This window comes from Oryctolagus cuniculus, chromosome 9 (assembly GCF_051225735.1).
Source record: "Oryctolagus cuniculus isolate XC-2025 breed Fujian yellow rabbit chromosome 9, ASM5122573v1, whole genome shotgun sequence".
NCBI lineage: Eukaryota > Metazoa > Chordata > Mammalia > Lagomorpha > Leporidae > Oryctolagus > Oryctolagus cuniculus.
The window spans coordinates 54,008,099-54,022,832 of record NC_142875.1 but is presented as its reverse complement, the minus strand read 5'-3'; positions in this window follow the sequence as shown (position 1 = coordinate 54,022,832).

Here is a 14,734-nt window from a genome sequence, read left to right as displayed (position 1 = left end):
AACTTCATTCCTTGTTCTATTTTCCAAGCTTAGAATCCAAGCAGACTCACTAGTTGACCGCTCTGTATCTAGAGAGGGCGCAAGGAGGGTTTAGATTTTTCAGGGCGTCTACCCAGAATAGCTAAAACTTCGACTTCAGGTACAGTTGTATTACTAACATGCAAAGTGTCTGATATCTGTTTTTGTCTTTTCCTTATGGGTTCTCAATTTAGGTCCCCCATTGGAGTCATGTTTGAAATTATGGTCTCACTTGTGAAAATTCTTTTTCCATTGATCTGAGTATCAGGATGTTCAAATCACTCAAGTGCTCCCAGTGAACAGTCCATGGTTGAAGACTACAGCCTTAACTGATCCCAGCTTTATGGTAATTTCATTTGCTTTGGAAATCAAATAAATGCTGCTGGACAAAGTCACCAATGAATTTTTATTATAAATATGTGACCTTGAAAAGTGAAATCAATACTGTCAGACCCTGCCACCCTAATGCTGTGTTTGACTAACTCATGCTGTATAAAAGCATGTTTTAAAAAATCCTCTACCTCTTTCAAATTTTAAGGCCCTGGACTTGTCAGTACATACTATGTCTTTTTTATTCTAAGAGAAAACAAAGTCATCAGAAATTTTTATCTTCCAACTAACAAACATAAAATCCTATATTGTCTATACCCACCGATTTTCCTTCCTTTCTGAAAAATGCAAAACCAATTCTTCCTCTGGATAGAAGCTGGAGAGAAAGCTATACTTTCAATGCATTGATCCAATCTCTTCTCATTCAATGCCTCCTCATCCTACTGCATCCTTTCCTGAAATCTAGAGAAATGAGTGCTCTAGATTATCTATTCCCTTTGTGTGCTCAATCACTACTTGTCAGTCACATCACTGTCAACTACATCCTTTCCCAACATTTCAATACACTTTTTCAGCTCACTCACCTTCTAGTAACTTCCTATATCTTTTCTTTCTTTCTTTCTTTCTTTCTTTCTTTCTTTCTTTCTTTCTTTCTTTCTTTCTTTCTTTCTTTCTTTCTTTCTTTCTTTCTCTCTTTCTTTCTCTCTCTCTTTCTCTCTCTCTTTCTCTCTCTCTTTCTCTCTCTCTCTCTCTCTCTCTTTCTCTCTCTCTCTCTCTCTCTTTCTCTCTTTCTCTCTTTCTCTCTTTCTCTCTTTCTCTCTTTCTTTTCCTGACAGATAGAGTTAGACAGTGAGACAGAGAGAGAGACATAGAGAAAGGTCTTCCGTCCGTTGGTTCACTCCCCAAATGGCCGTTACGGCCGATCCGAGGCCAGGAGCCAGGTGCTTCCTCCTGGTCTCCCATGCAGGTGCAGGGGCCCAAGCACTTGGGCCATCTTCCACTGCCCTTACGGGCCACAGCAGAGAGCTGGACTGGAAGAGGAGCAACCAGGACAGAATCCAGTGCCCCAACCGGAACTAGAACTCTGGGTGCTGGCGCCGCAGGCGGAGGATTAGACTAGTGAGCCACAGCACTGGCCCCTATGTCTTTCTTTTATTATTAAATTGAATGGGCATTTTTACCATCATCTGAATTGGTCAGTGGAAAGTGTTAAACACATCCTTTTGCTGAAAAGGGTTGTTCCTTTTGGCTTCTATGAAACAACAATCTTCTCTTATACCTTCTACCTTTCTGGTCTGTCTTTCCATGTCATTGTTCTAGCTCATGCTCCTCTGCCAAACCCTTATTTAGTAGACTTAGAGCAAGTCCAAATTTAACTGAGATGCTCTTGTGACTCGACTCTGTCATTAGGCAACTACATCTATTCCGCTATCTCAATTTTCACCTTTATGTAGGTGATACCAAAATTTATATACTTAAACCAAATTTACCTCTTCTAACAAATTTTCTGTTTTAACCTTTGAATCCCTAAGATTTCAAGAGCTGGAAATAATCTGAATTTTATTCCACTTGCCCACTAACACTTTCAACTGTTACATGGATACCCATGTGGTTTGAATGTTCCCTCCAAAACTCATGTTGACATTTAATTGCCACTTTCTGATATTTAGAGGTAGGCTGTTCTGTTCTTGTTCTTGTTCCCTATCTCATCTATACTCGCTTGCATTTCTGCCATGTTATGATGTAGCATGAAAGCCCTCCACAGGTGCCCAAGAGCCTTGAAAACTCTGTGTTGTTTTCCTTTGTATATTTCCTAGTCTGAAGTGTCCTGTTGTAGCAGCAGAAAGCAGACTATGGCAGATGCTTACAGGAGATATAGGATGTGTGGATTAGAGCAAGATTATCATGACAGAAGTAGCAGACCAGTATAGTTAGGTTAGTTTTCACAGACACAATTCTCACAGTAGGACATAAAAATCAGGTAATACCAACAGAAGCAGTGAATTATGTTAAAGAAAAAAATGTAGGGGGGCTGGCACCACAGCATAATGGTTAAAGTTGCCGCCTGCAGTGCCAGCATCCCTTATGGGTGCCGGCCGGTTCGAGTCCCGGGTGCTCCACTTCTGATCCAGCTCTCTGGTATGGCCTAGGAATACAGTAGAAGATGGCCCAAGTCCTTGGGCCCCTGCACCCACATGGCAAACCTGGAAGAAGCTCCTGGCTCCTGGCTTCGGATTGGCACAGCTCCGGCCATTGCGGCCAGCTGGAGGGTGAACCAATAGATGGATTAAAGACCTCTCTCTTTCTCTCTCTCTCCACTTCTGCTTCTCTTTGTGTGTAACTCTTTCAAATAAATAAATAAAGCTTAAAAAAGAAAGAGAAAAATTGTAGGGCCAAGAATCTAGTTCTTTATGGGAATGCAGCAAATAAGATATCTTGCCCAGAGATTGAGTTACATAGAAGCCACACTTTGATTACCTTGATGTATTGAACTATTTTTGTGACAAGCATAGGCCTTGTTATATGGCAATGATCCTCAAGGCTTGAGGTAGATGTTCTTTCCCAACAAGAGGCAATTTACATTCTTTACAACTAGAGAATGTTGTACACATCTCAGTTTCTCAAACATTTCAGTTTCTCAAACTCACTCTTGTTTCTTCCATCTTAGGGAGTTTCAGAGACAGAATTAATCCAATATAAATTCAGTTTTCACTGTGGCAAAATCAAATGAATTTCAAGGTTGTTTCTACTTCTCCGAAGAAGGTACTATTAAAGTGGAAAATTCAGTGAAGAGTAACAAGAAGAAGATAAAATATCAATGCTTCCCATGTTGGGTCATTCTATCCTTTTTTAATTATATCAATTATATTAGCAGACACTGGTCTTATTTATGTGATCCCTTTGACACTTAATCCTATCTTTATGATCAGTTATGAACTTAAACTGATCCCTTTAACTAGAAAGATGGCATTGGCACATGCCAACTTACTGGGATTTGGAGTCCCATGGCACATTTCTGGCTCTACCATTAGGGGTAAGTCCAAGTGAGCATATATTTATTAAACAAAAGTTTTAAAAAATCAATGCTATGGGGAAAGATAAAGCCTTGCAACAATTCTTATTGTAAAATAGCTTTGATGAAAGTAGACTATTGATATAAATTGAGATCTATAATTCATAGCATAGGCTGCATTAGCTGCCCTAATGTTATGAAAATTATTCATGAATTGTTCCAAAGTCTTATCATTCTATCCCTTTCCCCATTTCCCAAATTATTCATGCATATTCCTCATAGTGTTTGATAAACACATTTTGAATGAAGGGCCTGAAAACAGGGTGAGAAAATGTTCTGCCATTTTCTCCTTCCTGAAGAAAAACATTCTGCTCCTGAATTTCCTCTGTGGTATCTCAAAGCTTAGCTATGCTTTACCCCAGGCTAAGCTGTGGAAATGGATCCTGAGCTTTTCCAACCTACTGTGCCTCTCTCTACCCCCTGCCTTAAATATGGACCCCTGTGTGTGACTGCAAAACTTCACTGAGACAAGGAATGAATGGTAAGTTAATATACCTAGAAAGATGCAAGTCAAAACAACTTAAAAGAATCTGCCACCTTATTATTCTTTCCACTCTATGCAAACTGAAGCAACAATTCACATTTAATATTAGACTATCACTGTCTTGCAATTATTTAACATTTTGTTTGCTAACAATTTGTCTAGTAGCCATTTAGAATGTTTACTGTGATGGTATAATGTTTTTTTCCACCTATAGACATGTAATTTTTTTTAACTGAGCTCTAAGAATGTCAGCATATGATATATTTGCATATAAAATGTCCCTTTAATTTAATATTTGCTGTCATTTTCACATTCAAAAATAGATTTTCTAGTTTTACATTTGTACTTCAACCAATTTTACTAGCTCGATTTTTACCTTTTTCTCCAGACTGAAATTGATATTGCCACCCCCCAGAGCATAACATGGCTTTACTAGCATTACAACATAATTAAGAGACTAAATTCAGTGTTTTCTGACTTCATAATATCGGCTCTTTAAAATATAAATTTAGTTATGAGGTTCTTTCCCCTGAGGGAAAATACTAGTGACAACCAAATCAATTTCTGGCTGTTAAGTTTCAAATAACAGAGGGGTTTCTGTGTTGGTTGTGGGCAATTTCTCCACTGCCAGTCAAGAATCTTCCCTCAGATACATCTTTTGTCAAACACATCTAGGGACAGAATATTGATTGACAACATAAAATATGATTCATCAGTATGATGCTAAATCCACATAAAAACAAGAAGGAATTTTATTAGCAACTTCATAATATTTGAATATTTTAACATATACTTAACCAGAATCATGTATCCACACTTCCTACCTAATGCTAGAATATCTTGGAATTTTCAATTGAATGTGTTAATGATGGGGATCGAGCTATAGGAAAAAAGGTTAATGAAGGCAAAGGATTGAATTGGATTTTTTTAAGATTTATTTTATTTATTTATTTGAAAGACAGAGTTACAGAGAGAGGTAGAGACAGGAAGAGTGGCCTTCCATCCGCTGGTTCACTCCCCAAATGGACTCAATGGCCGGAGCTGCACAGATCCAAAGCCAGGAACCAGGAGTTTCCTCCGGGTCTCCCAAGCGGGTGCAGGGACCCAAGGACTTGGGCCATCATCCACTGATTTCCAAGGCCACAACAGAGAGCTGGATGAGAAGAGAGCAGCCAGGACTAGAACCAGTGCCCATATGGGATGCTGGCACTTCAGATCAGGGCGTTAACCCACTGCGCCAGAGCACCAGCCCCTGACTTGAATTTTTAAGAGCAAAACACCCCAGAAGCACAGGCAGTCGAAGCCAAAATTAACATTTGGGATTGCATCAAATTGAGAAGTTTCTGTACTGCAAAAGGTACAGTCAGGAAAGTGAAGAGACAACAAACAGAATGGGAAAATATATTTGCAAACTATGCAACTGATAAAGGGTTGATAACCAGAATCTACAAAGAAATCAAGAAACACAACAACATCAAAACATACAACCCACTTAAGAGATGGGCCAAGGACCTCAATAGACATTTTTCAAAAGAGGAAATCCAAATGGCCAACAGGCACATGAAAAAATGTTCAAGATCACTAGCAATCAGGGAAATGCAAATCAAAACCACAATGAGGTTCCACCTCACCCCAGTTAGAATGGCTCACATTCAGAAATCTACCAACAATAGATGCTGGAGAGGATGTGGGGAAAAAGGGACACTAACTCACTGTTGGTGGGAATGCAAACTGGTTAAGCCACTATGGAGATCAGTCTGGAGATTCCTCAGAAACCTGAATATAACCCTACCATACAACCCAGCCAACACACTCCTTGGAATTTACCCAAAGGAAATTAAATTGGCAAACAAACATTCTGTCTGAACATTAATGTTTATTGCAGCTCAATTCACAATAGCTAAGACCTGGAACCAACCCAAATGCCCATCAACAGTAGACTGGATAAAGAAATTATGGGACATGTACTCTATTGAATACTATACAGCAGTCAAAAACAATGAAACCCAGTCATTTGCATCAAGATGGAGGAATTTGGAAAACATCATGCTGAGAGAATTGAGCCAGTCCCAAAGGGACAAATATCATATGTTCTCCCTGATTGGCGACAACTAACTGAGCACCAAAGGGGAAACTTGTTGAAGTGAAATGGACACTGTGAGAAACAGTGACTTGATCAGCTCTTGTCCTGACGGTTGATGTACAATGTAATACTTTATCCATTTTAGTATTTTTTTTGTTCTAGTACCATTCGTTGAACTCTGTAATTAACACACAATTGTTCTTAGGTGTTTAAATTTTAACTGAAAAGTGATCCCTGTTAGGAATTTGGAAAACATTATGTTGAGTGAAATAAGCCAATCCCAAAGGGACAAATACCACTTGTTCTCCTTGATAGGTGACAACTAACTGAGCACCAAAAAGGAAACCTGTTAAAGTGAAATGAACACTAGGAGAAATGGTGACTTGATCAGCCCTCACCCTGACTGTTGATGAGCAGCTTAATATGTTATCTCTCTTAGTATTTTTTTTGTTTGTTCTACTTAATACTTTTGGTTGAATACTGTAATCAATACACAATTCTTCTTAAGTGCTGAAACTTAACTGAAAAGTGATCACTGTTAAATATAAGAGTGGGAGTAAGAGAGGGAAGAGATGTGCAGTTCAGGACATGCTCAAGCTGACTTGCCTCAAACGGTGGAGTTAGAAACATACCAGGGGATTCGAATTCAATCCCATCGAGGTGGCATGTACCAATGCCATCTCACTAGTCCCAGTGATGAATTTCTGTTCACAGTTGATCATAATGATAGGACTAAGAACCAAAGGGATCACAGAAACAAGAATAGTGTCTGCAAATACTAGCTGATAGAATCAAAAAGGGAGAGAATGATCCAAAATGGGAAGTTTGATACACAGCAGACCCATAGAATGGCAAATGTCCTAACGGCACTCTGGCCTCATAATCAGCCCTTAAGGCATGCAGATCCGGCTGAAATGCCCATGAGAGTATTTCAGGCATGGAAAGCCAAGACACTCTGGGGGGGGGGGGGGCGGAAGCAAACCTAAATGAAAGATCTCCACGAGTGAGATCCCAGTGGAAAGAATGGGTCATCAAAGAAAGAGGTACCTTTCCCTGCAGGGAGGTGAGAACTTCCACGTTGATCATGGCCTTGTCTAAAAATTATCAGAGTCAGTGAACTCAGGGGGCTTCCATTGCCTTGGCAGCTCATGACAAGAGCCTAGTGTGATTACTGATGCCATAAACAAGAGTGTCAATTTGTTAAGTCAACAACAGGAGTCACTGTGCACTTACTCCTCATGTAGGATCTTTGTCCTTAGTGTGCTGTACATTGAGATTTAATGCTATAACTAGTACTCAAACAGTATTTTTCCCTTTATGTTTTTGTATGGAAGCAAACTGTTGAAATCTTTACTTAATGTATGCTAAACTGATCTTCTGTATATAAAGAGAATAGAAAATGAAAAAAAAAAGAGCAAAATTTAGTAATTCAACCTGCTGCAGCTGTTAATAATGGCATAGTCACAAGATTTCATAATTATAAGTTCCTGGCATCCTCCTTACAATGCCAATTCTATATAGTGATATAACCATGCCCACTTTAGAAATGAAGAAATAAGGGAGTGAGTCATGGTATGTTCCATTCTGTTACTTCCCAAGAAAATAAGGGCTACAGAGACCCATGACAGAAAAATTTTGCTTTGGTCTTTAGTGAAAACATTGTATCTTTCTGCAACCCAACTTAAAAAAAAAAATACTCATCTGAGAAGAGTCATAAGGCTAGAGAAAGAAGGACAAACACAGAGAGATCTTTCATCCACTGGTTCATTCTGCAAATGTCTACAGCAGCTGAAGTTGGGGCTTAGCCAGGCTAAACTCAGGAGCTTGAAACTCAATCCAGACCTCCTATGTGGGTGGCAGAAACCCAAGCACTTGAATTATCATCTACTGCCTTACATGGTGTGCATTGTCAGGAAGCTGGGTTGAAAGTAGAACCAGGATTTGAATCCAAGGATTCTGATACAAAATGGGAGAATTCTGAGTAGTGACTTAACCACTGTGTCAAATGCCCACTCCTACAACCCAATTTTTAAAACCACATATGCTTTATAAATGCAGCAAAGGTTCACTAATACAGCATCAGTAATACTCAAATAAAAATAAAATATGTGTTCCTAGTAGGTGCACTATGATAGAACTAGGCAGTTAAAATAATTTAGTGTCCCAGCAGAGTTCATGAGTATTTCATTACATTATTTTATCTCCCATTCCACCTGCCCCACTCAACCCATGAGGGGAACAATGTTGAACCTCATCTATTAAAATCCTCAACAGACTCTTTCAAGGATGGAGAAAGACAATTAAATGATATTTCCAAAGTCTCTATATATACACAATTTGAGACACACTTTCTTTTGTACTATAGGAGAATACACCAAAGACAACACTCAAAAAAAGATACAATTTAGACATATGCTACCTATGATTTATTATTATATAGAGCTTTTTTTCAATTTGAAATACTCTAAACTTGGTTTCTTAAATCAGCAAAAATTCACCTGCTTTGAGCATTTTTAAAAATCACTGTTAAATATATGGATTTAAGGAAGTTAAAAAATGCAATTTTCTTTAGTAAATATCAGCTTGGTATAAATATCAGCAAAATGTTACTATAAAATTTTGACCCTTTCCAAGGATTCTATTTTTATTAAATGGAAAATAATAACACTACACCTTAATTATATTGTGAAGTCAAATTAGTGACTTTGCAAATGACATATTGAAGTAATGATCTAGACAAGTTAATAATAAAGTATATTTGTTGAGATTCAACATTTGACACAGAGTATCTGTGAAAATCTATTTTTTGTATATTTATTCTCTTACAATCTGTACTTAATCACTCTCTATTAGAGACAAAAGCATTAGATCACCTACAACAGCATTATGCCTTCCATATCAATAAATCACTGAATATATTTTATCATATGTTTAATTTACCAGACTCTTTTATTTTTGACACGCAGAGTTAGACAGTGAGAGAGAGAGAGAGAGAGAGAGAGACAGAGAGAAAGGTCTTCCTTTTTTCTGTTGGTTCACCCCCAAAATGGGCACTACAGCCAGCACGCTGCGCTGATTCGAAGCCAGGAGCCAGGTGCCTCCTTCCAGTCTCTCATGGGTGCAGGGCCCAAGCACTTGGGCCATCCTCCACTGCCTTCCCGGGCCACAACAGAGAGCTGGACTGGAAGAGGAGCTTCCGGGACAGAATCCGGCTCCCCAACCGGGACTAGAACCCGGGGTGCCGGCGCCGCAGGCAGAGGACTAGCCAAGTGAGCCGCAGCGCTGGCCTAATTTACCAGACTCTTAAGCTACATGTTTTTAATTCTTGAATCAATTATGAAATATATGGGGAGTATTATAGATTTATATTCTGTAGTATTTAGCAATCATTGTAACTAAATTCCCCCGTATGGTAGTAATGAGTTTAATGAAATAATTCTTCATAGTATTGGCTACATTGTGTTAGAGGTTACTCAAAGTCATTCTGCTATGTCCCAAAGGTTTCTACAGATATTAGAGAATCAGTTTCTTTGATTTTCACTTATGAATCTGTGGAACTGGACTGGTGACAGATTCTAATGGAAGCCATTACACTAGACACAGAAGAGCACCTTCCTCCAATTTGGGAAAGCTTCCAAGGCCATGTGCATCACGGCTGGGTTCCTCTTTCCCTCTGATGTATTTTCCCCAAAGATGTTGTTCAACACCTCTTTTTTTTTTTTTTTTTTTTTTTTTTTTTTTTTTTTTTGACAGAGTGGACAGTGAGAGAGAGAGAAAGGTCTTCCTTTTGCCGTTGGTTCACCCTCTAATGGCCGCCGTGGCCTGCGCACTGCAGCCGGCGCACCGCGCTGATCCGAAAGCAGGAACCAGGTGCTTCCTCCTGGTCTCCCATGGGGTGCAGGGCCCAAGCACTTGGGCCATCCTCCACTGCCTTCCCGGGCCATAGCAGAGAGCTGGCCTGGAAGAGGGGCAACCAGGAAAGAATCCGGCGCCCCGACCGGGACTAGAACCTGGTGTGCCCACGCTGCTAGGTGGAGGATTAGCTTGTTGAGCCGCAGTGCCAGCCTCAACACCTCTTGAAAAAAGATTTATAGAAAGCTATCCCAACAAGCCTACCTACTTTGGATTTTCAGCTACTTTGGGATACAAGACAGGCTGTAAGCTAACTTTGCTGTGTGATCGTGAAAAAATCATTTAAATCACTGAGCCTTGTTTCAAAATTAAGTAGCAGTAACATATGTTTCTAATTATAACGAATATGGCTTTTAGACTGCACAGAAGATTCTATCACATATGATCCTATCAAATATTTTTTCAGCATCATTGTGTGCCTAGTCTAGTTCTGGTTTCTGGGGACCCAGGGTCGGTGTAAAGTGCTTAAACTTCTGAAGTGTATATGTTCCAGTGCAGTCAGTACATGTTTTTAACCCAAAACAATTTTTTCCAGACTCTCTTAATTAAACATTCAGTCACCATAGACAGTGGGAAAAAAATATATGCTGACTGTAACCAGTATTTCTTAATAGGCTCTCTTGAGTAGGAAAAATAACTTCACACTTCACTTTGAAGTAGCTAAGAAAAATGAGAATCTGAAAAATAAACAAAAATGGAGAGAATTCTTGTTTTGGTTTTTAGTGAATCACAACCAAAAGTACCAAAATCAAAGGAAGCCATGCCAAATATGTTTGAATTCCAGAGTAATGGAATGTTTTGAAATAGCAACAATCAGAATGCAATATGTGAAATCAACAGTATGTAAAATCCCTAGATACATACCACTTTAACTGTAGAACTGGGTCATAGGAGAATGATATCCTGCGATCTATTTCATATATATTTTTAATGTTTCAAGGAATATTGTAAAGATGTTATTATCCCACTAGATTGCAAATGATTGATCAGTAATTCTGCTTCCACATGTAATTCCTAATCCATCTTTTGCTCTACAACAACTTGCTCTTTGGAATAGTTGCTTATTTATTACTCTAAAGCAATGGAGCTATCTAATCCAAAGAAGTTCTTCTATCGTCCCTCAATCATGATGACTGGCTTTTTCTTCTGAATCTCTATTGAAAATTAAAATTTTCCCCATATTTTGTGTTGTTCTTTTTTTCTATGATTTTTTGAACTCATGTGAAAGTGGAAGAATAGGTTATCAAAGAGAGTTCCTGTTTTCTGAGAGATAAAATATGTTTCATTGATCATAAGGCAACATATATGCTTTAAAAATGCTAAATCTTGTGTATCAAGAGAATTCTCCAAAGTTGTTACTATACTCTAATGGCTTACTAGGCAGTCAACTAAAAATGAATCAAAAGAAAAATGAGACAGAAAACATGTTTCTAAAAAGGAACAGAGATCATTTTACTTTTTGAAAGCAATGTATAAATACATAACTATCAAAATAAATTTGACAAATTTATCCTGGAAAAAATTAATTTAGCTCTTAAAAATGTTTTTGTTAATATAAATGAATAGAGTTCTAGCTTTCTATAAAAAAATTAGAAAAGAAAGGAAGTACCAGATATTTAAGACACCCATGCTTCTGTTTCCTTTCCAGCTCAGAATCTTGATTGCAATTTACTTTGTTCAATAATATTATTACATATATAATGTTCAATAATAATATTATATTATATATAATGCTAAAATATTAATGATAATTCAAAGAAGCAATATATCTCATTCAATTTCCTATGGTTAACATATGATAGAGGCTGCAAACTGCCCTCTGGCCTCATATTACAACCTCTGTAATACACAATCCACCCCTGTCTATGTGATAGAGTCTGTACTAGCTCATAGTAGTGGCAAAGAAATATGCACGTTATGCAGCGATCCTGAATATAAAGATTAAGAGTGGTAAAAAATATTCCCAATGAAATTGGAGAGGTGAGAAAAAGTTTTGTTTTCCCTCTTAGTCATCGCTATTGGCATCAGACCATAAAAGAGGGCCTTTGGAACAAGGCAAAAATATGTTCCTTTAGCCAGCTGGACTGATGGAGCAAGTGTCTGGGCATTTCATTGACATCTCAATGACAATATGAAGAGCCGTTTCCCATATTTGGAAGTTTTCCTAAAGACAAGCAATGTGTTCTCTGTAATCACATCTACACCCCAGAATCTCTCATATTTCAACAATTTTTAAGATTCTTTTATGTGTTCTATCACATAGACAGGGGTGGATTGTGTAATATGAGGTCAGAGGGCAGTTTCCAGCCTCTATCATATGTTAACCATAGGACATGAGATATATTGCTTCTTTAAATTGTCATTAGGTTAGTTAGCAGAGGCAATTAGAAAATATAGTCTCTACTTAACAAAACTCAGTGCCAAATCTCAGAATTTAATAACAACTATTGTAATCAGAGTTGAAGATCTTCTAGTAGGAAGTACATCCATCCCAGTGTTTGCTGAAAATGAGTTCCAGAACCACTTAGAACTGAATGCTTAAACTTCATATCTTTGTACTCTGGGCCAATCTGTAAAATCTAAGAACTAAGCATATTTAAATATGTGGATATAAATACACCTACACACATATGATTCAATTTCTTCATATGTTTATAGAGGAAAGGCAATTCTAGTAAGTTCACAGCATAAGAGCTTTTCTCACCAATAAAATCTTCAAAAAGGGAGAAAATAGAACTTTTAGAAAAGTTAGATTCTGGTTCTCAAGTGGCATTGTTAGTAGATTTTTAATTCAGATAAAGTCACTTACCATGATAGCTGCCTATTACTCTGAAAACTGTGCAAACACTCTTCTTGTGAATATGTCCTTTTTGAAATTTGAACAGGATGCTACCAATTGAATTATATACAAAAGATAATTTTCAGATACTTTGAGCATTTTAATAATTGTAAATGCTGCCATGCCTTTTCTAAAATAACGCTTAATTACATTTTATAATGAATGTGTCAATGTGCCAAGTGGTATACATGAGTATCTTTTTCCAGTAAACTTTTATGGGAGTGATTTTTAATGACCCTACTCATAAAAAGGCTCCTTACTGTCTGTGATAGATTATTATACTATGAATAAAGAGATTCTTTAAGTAGCTAAAGCTGCCCACAAATTTGTCTATCAAAAACCACTTTACTCTGCTTTTCTTTGCGAATTACCTTTTGTTGTTACTGTTGTTATTACTGTTGTAGTTGTGACTGTTATTTTTGTTCCCTAAAAACACAAGTTCTTACAAACAAAAAGCCATGAAGAAAAAAGAATTGGAGGAGGGATGGACTTGGCCTTGTGAATTTTGCTCTCACTTCTCCTACTATTTTCTTTTATTTATTAAAATGGCTTTGTAGCTCAGCAAGGGGAAAACAAAAAGAGCGAAAATTCATTTAAGTACTCTCTTTTATTTATGTTAACATTTCATCATATGCTGTTTAACAATTTACTAAATGTTTATTATGCACAGTGTTGCATTCTCAAGAGAATAAATAAGTTTCTGTCAGCACTTCTTTTATGAAATCCTATTCTGGTTGTGGATTTTAAAAATTCATAATAAACATTTCTTTCAGAAAGAAGCCAAGAAAGGAAATGCTCTGACACTGTTGATAAGTGAGCTTGTAACTAAAGGAATGGAAAACAAACACAAGCATAAATATTCACTGTGTCTGTGTCTGTGTGGTAAGAGACGGGGGAGGTGCAGGGTGGAGAGAAAAGAAGACAGTGGGAGAGACAGAGAGAGAATAAGGAGGTCATTAATTCCTGGATTTTATGATCTTTTAGATGAAATAAAAAGCAAGCCTTTCTGATGGTTTCATTGTTAACATTCCCACAGTTCCATCACCAGTTATACTCAAAAAAAGAAATAGAAAACCACAGAGAGTACACTAGATGATATCCAAGGTCTTCCCAGCTCCAGAGTTTTATTATTCTATTATATTAAGAAAAAACAGAACGGAAAATAAATGTCAAATAAATGTCAAAAGATGAAGAATGACACTCTCTACTGCTCTCATAATATATCTCCTATATCATTTGACTTATATGTGAAACACACACACACACACACACACACACACGAGTCTTCAAGAAGTTCATGGAAAATATGTATTATGAGAAAACTATGCACAGATTTCAAATTTCTTCACACCAAAATGAGTTCATCTTTTAATCCTATTTTTTCCATGTACTTTTTGAGGCACCCTTGTACATATGGAATTTTCCAGTTCTAAGCTATTTACTGAAAAGCGAGAGAATTTGATTGGGAGAAGATTGAAATCCTCTCTTCCTTTCTTAGTTATCTAATTTTTTGTTAAAGGAAAAAAAAACCATTTATTATTATTTCTCATTCTTAGACACATTATATTAATTTATCTAACAGTATAGCAATTTAAAAGGTAAGTCTTTTGTGATAGTACCCCAATTTTCCAGATGAGAAAAAATAAAAAGCAAATGATTAGCAAGTTGCCAAAGTCTGGATGCTAATAACCAGCAAAGTTGGGCTTTCCAATTAAGTAGTCAGGTTCTGAGCTTGTCCTGCACATTCATCTAAATTTCTTCTAAGGGCATTGTGACATGGATCTCTCACTAATCAAGTGCAGGTCTGACTGCATAACCCAAATGGAAGAAAAACGAGCTAATTTTGTCTCCATAAGATACTTTCTGTATGCAGAACCTTCAGAAAAAGATAAGGCAAAGAAAATAAACATCTTCTATAAGCCATGCTTCTGGTACAACATATAACATCTGAGTGAAATTTTTTAAAGATTTATTTATTTATTTATTTGAAAATCA